The sequence below is a fragment of the Rhinopithecus bieti genome, unplaced genomic scaffold (assembly GCF_001698545.2).
Source record: "Rhinopithecus bieti isolate Rb0 unplaced genomic scaffold, ASM169854v2 scaffold_8307, whole genome shotgun sequence".
Classification (NCBI taxonomy): Eukaryota; Metazoa; Chordata; class Mammalia; order Primates; family Cercopithecidae; genus Rhinopithecus; species Rhinopithecus bieti.
The window spans coordinates 3,675,140-3,680,771 of NW_016806443.1; positions in this window are offsets into that span (position 1 = coordinate 3,675,140).

The following is a 5,632-nucleotide window of genomic DNA, read 5'->3' on the forward strand; positions in this document are numbered from 1 at the left end:
CTTCCTTCCTTCCTTCCTTCCTTCCTTTCTTTCTTTCTCTTTCTGTCTCCTTTCTTTCTTTTCTTTCTCTGTCTCCTTCCTTTCTTTCTTTCTCTCTTTCTTTCTTTTTCTTTCTTTTCCTTCCTTCCTTCCTTCCTTCCTTTCTTCCTTCCTTCCTTCCTTTCTCTTTCCTTCTTTCTTTCTTTCTTTCTTTCTTTCTTTCTTTCTTTCTTTCTTTCTTTCTTTCTTTCTTTCTTTGTCTTTCTTTTCTTTTTTGACAGGGTCTCACTCTCACTCTGTTACCCAAGCTCAAGTGCAGTGGCACCATCAGGGCTCACTGCAGCCTTGTTGGCCTTCCTGGGCTCAGGTGATCCTTCTGCCTCAGCCTCCCAAGTAGAGAAGCTGGGACTACAGGCATGCACCACCACACCCAGCCAATTTGTGTGTGTGTGTGCATATATATATATATATATATATAGAGAGAGAGAGAGAGAGAGAGAGAGAGAGAGATTGGGGTCTTGCCATGTTGCCCAGGCTGGTCTCAAACTCCTGTGGTCAAACAATCTGCCCACCTCGGCCTCCCAAAGTGCTGGGATTACAGGCATGAGTCACTGCTCCCAACCACTATCCATTCAGAAAGAATGAGAAATCGTGAAGTCATGACCACTCACCTCTGATACCAACCTTGACAACGTCTCCAAGATAATTTATAAAGTTGTGTTGAAGTAAAGGGAATGGGCTTTGAATGTCTGCTGGTAACTTTGACCCACATGCTCTTGCAGTTGATGCTTGGCAGAGATCTCTCTCTTTGCTGATTTAAAGTTAACAGAAGACCTTTGGGGACTGTGGAGAGGGGACTGAGCCTAAAATACCCCACTGGACTGCTTGATGAAAACTGGAGACTGATCTTACAAAAAGGAATCTTCCTGCCTAGTCCAGTTTCCAAGCTCTAAGAAAAGTTGCAGAAATAAAAGTATTCATCATTGTACCTTGAATCAGTTGTCATTTTAGCACCCAACAGTTTTCTCCTTTCTACCTTTTGCAGATTAATTACGTGAAAAAGTTTGTTGAAATAGTTCAAAGGATGAGTTCCTGAATCCAATCCCAGAAACCTGTGAGGAACAAAGGAATAATAACTGTAGTCGTAATTCAAGTAACATGTCTTTAATCTTATCTGAACTGTCAGGTTAGGCAAGCTTATTTGCTGTACTTGGAGAGAGAGCTTCCAAAAGTGATTGCCTTCTTCAGGTATAATTCTCTCTTCACATTTGATTAGAAGATTATGTTAAGTGAAATAAAACAGGTACAGAAAGACAAGTACCACATAATTTCACTTGCCTGTGGAATCTAAAAAAGATCTCATGGAGGTAAGATAGTAGAATGTTGGTTAACAGGGTCTAGGGCAGTGGTGATGGAGAGGGTAAGAGAGATGTTGGTCAAAAGATACAACATTTTAGTTAGCCAAAAGGAATAAATTCAAAAGATCTATTCTACAACAGAGTGACTACAGTTAACAATATATTATATTCCTAAAAAATGCTAAGATATTAGTAAGTGTTCTCACCACAGAAATGACAACTGTGATGTATTGGCTTTGTTTGGTCATTCTGCAAGGTATATGTGTTTCAGAATGTCATGTTTTATATGACAAATATATATCATTTTATCACTCTTTAAAACAACAAATTTAATTTAAAAATACAGAAATACCCTAAATCAGATAGATTTTATTTTCACATTGAATTCTCACAATTTTGGACTTTAATTACAGCTACTGTGAAAGAACTTGTCTATGTTATAACTGCACCATACCAATCTGGTTTAACCGTCATGTAGCAAAGTTGAAAGTTGTTTTTCGGTTGCCAGGGACCTCCAAGTTGAAGATCACATAAGCTAAGCATGCCCAGATGAACAATGTGCAGAACCTAAGTGCTAGGACTGAGAAGTAGGGACCGAATTAAGAAACAGCACAAGGCAAGATCAGGATCCAGTCAGATTATGCATTCTGGCTTCACCTCATTGCAAGATCCAGTCAGAGCATACCTCATGACCTTATCCTCATAAACCCAACACATCCCCCAGCTTGGGTAGATGGATTTGAGCATTTCCTAGTCTTCCTTTCAGCTGCCACACAATAAACTGCAAAACTCTGGTCTTTGTCTTTCTGTTGTTTGCGCAAATGAACCCAGTTTAGTTTGGTTATAATGTCATATGATTTTATTCAACTGTCCTCCATAATTCCTTTCATTATTTCCTTTGTCCTCCTTTTTCTCTTTGTCCCCATTTTCCCAAGTAACACTCTGTATTCCAGGAGTTACCATAGAAATATGTGAAAAGATGGTATCTATTTTTTATCTTGCTGTACAGTTGAGAAAGGACTGCTGAATTCTGTTGGCTTCTCTTACAAGTTCTAAGAGAAAGTGGTCAGCCCTAGACTATGGAATGCTCTAGGTACATAAAAGGCAGCACTAGGAAATTCCAAATGCATGCCTTCCAGGGGCTCCTGAGACCCACCAGCAGCTGTGTGGAAAAAATAGTGTTGTATGGCAGTGTTAAAAAATATATATATGGAAGTGGAGATCATGGCGGATGGGAGGCAGGATTAGATTGCATCTCCTGACAGAGCAGTGAATGGGGGCTCACACTCTGAATTTTAGCTCCAGATCGACTGCAAGAACAAACCAGCAATCCCAAGAGGACCCACAGACCATCTGAAGGAAGCAGATTGCTCCTGCAGGACCTTGGAGACCCCCTTAAAACTGTGAGTGCCCCAACTGCAGAAGTGGAAAAGGGAGACTCTTGTCTCCAAAACACACACACCCACTGGAGAAGCTGAAAGTCTGTTTGCAGGCAAAGTTTCTGACTTTACCTGAAGTCAAGTCAATTGGAGAGCCCAGCAAAATACAGGGATAGAGGAAGCAGCAGAAAGGCCCTGGGAGCTCACTGGATCCCCTCGCAGGCCATTCCTGCCTGGCACCACAGGTATCCAATGGGAGAAGAGCAGTTTTAGAAGAGCTAAAACTACAAGAAAGAAGGAAATCTCTAGCAGAACTTTGTAACAATTTAATGGGGTAAGAAGCCTCATGGACAGAACTTGGGGGAGAGTGCAAATCCAGTGTGCAGACTCCACAGATAAGGGAAGAACCAAGCCCTTTTCTTTCACAGCTGGGAGGTAGAGAGCCTGGGACAGGCTTTCAAGTCCATATCGCTCTCCACCTGGAAACAGTCTGGGGGCCGTTGGGGGTGGGGAGCATGGTGGGAGTGAGACCGGCCCTTCAGTTTGCATGGGAGCTGGGTGAGGCCTGTGACTGCCAGCTTTCCCTTACTTCACTGACAACCTGCATGACTCAGCAGAGGCAGCCATAATCCTAGGTACAAACTCCAGTGATCTGGGAATCTCATCCTCACCCCTGACAGCAGCCGCACCAAGACCTGCCCAAAGAGAGTCTGAGCTCAGACATGCCTAGCCCCACCCCCACCTGATGGACCTTCCCTAACTACCCTGGTAGCAGAAGACAAAATGCATATAATCTTGGGAGCTTTAGTGTCTCGCCCACCACCTATTCCTCCCCTTACTACCATGGCTGATGCTCTCTGGAAAGCGCCACCTCCTGGCATGAGGCCAACCAGCACAAAAATAGAGCATTAAACCAACAAAGCTATGAACCCTCACAGAGTCCATTGCGCCCCACCTCCCCCACGCCACCTTCACCAAAATAGGTGCTAGTATCCATGGCTAAGAGACCCGTAGACTGTTCAAATCACAGGACTCTGTGCAGACAACTCCCAGTACCAGACTGGAGCCAGGTAGTCTCGCTGGGTGGGTCGACCCAGAAGAGAGACAACAATCACTGCAGTTTGGCTCACAGGAAGCCACATCCATAGGAAAAGGTAGAGAATACTACATCAAGGGAACACCCTATTGGACAAAAAACCTGAACAACAGCCTTCAGCCCTAGACCTTCCCTCTGACAGAGCCTACCCAAATGAGAAGAAACCAGAAAACCAACCCTGGTAAAAACAAGGCTCTTCAACACCCCCAGAAAATCACACTAGTTCACCAGCAATGGATCCAAACCAAGAAGAAATCCCTGATTTACCCAAAAAAGAATTGAGGAGTTTAGTTATTAAACTAATCAGGGAGGGACCAGAGAAAGGCAAAACCCAATGCAAGGAAATGCAAAATATGTTACAAGAACTGAAGGGGGAAACGCTCAAGGAAATAGATAGCTTAGAAAAAATTAAAAATTCAGGAAATGTCACACACACTTTCAGAAATGCAAAATGCTCTTCAAAGTCTCAGCAATAGAACTGAACAAGTAGAAAAAAGAATTTCAGAGTTTGAAGACAAGGTCTTTGAATTAACCCAATCCAATTAAGACAAAGTAAAAAAGAACCAGAAAGTATGAACAAAGCCTCAAAGAAATCTGGGATTCTGTTAAACAACCAAAACAAAGAATAATCAGTGTTCCTGAGGAAGAAGAGAATTCTAAAAGCTTGGAAAATATATTTGGGGGGAACAATCAAGGAAAAGTTTTCCAGCCTTGCTAGAGACCTAGACATCCAAATACAAGAAACACAAGAACACCTGGGAAATTCACCACAAAAAGATGAATTGGGACATTGTCAACAGGTTAGGGACAATAGGGACATTGTCATAAGGAAAGATTCTTAAGAGCTATGAGACAGAAGCAGCAGGTAACCTATAAAGGAAAACTTTTCAGATTAATAGTAGATTTCTCAGCAGAAACCCTACAAGCTAGAAGGAATTGGGGCCCTATCTTCAGTCTCTTCAAATTAAACAATTATCAGCCAAGAATTTTGTATCTAGTGAACCTAAGCATCATATACGAAGGAAAGATACAGTATTTTTCAGACAAACAAATGCTAAGAAAATTTGCCATTACCAAGCCACCACTACAAGAACTGCTAAAAAGAGCTCTAAATCTTGAAACAAATCCTGGAAACACATCAAAATAGAGCCTCTTTAAGTCATAAATTACACAGGACCTGTAAGACAAAATACAAGTTAAAAGCAAAAACAAAAAACAAAAAAGCAAAGTACACAGGCAACAAAGAGAACAACAAATTCAAAGCTACCTCATACTTCAATACTAACATTGAATGTAAATGGCCTAAATGGTCTACTTAAAAGATACAGAACAGCACAATGGATAAGAACTCACCAACCAAATATCTGCTGCCTGCAGGAGACACATGTAGCACATAAGGACTCACATAAACCTAAAGTCAAGGAGTGGAAAAGGGCATTTCGTGCAAATGGACACCAAATGGGAGCAGAGGTAACTATTCCTATATCAGTCAAAACAAGCTTTAAAGCAACAGAAGTTAAAAGAGACAAACAGGGACATTATATAATGGTAAAAGGCCTTTTCCAACAGGAAAATATCACAATCCTAAACATATATTCACCTAACACTGGAGCTCCCAAATTTATAAAACAATTACTAATAGACTTAAGAAACGGCATAGACAGCAACACACTAATAGTGGGGGACTTCAACACTCTACTCACAGCCCTGGACAGGTCATCAAGACAGAAAGTCAAAAAAGAAACAATGGATTTAAACTATACCTTGGAACAAATGGACTTAACAGATATATATAGAACTTTTTTTTTTTTTTTTTTTTT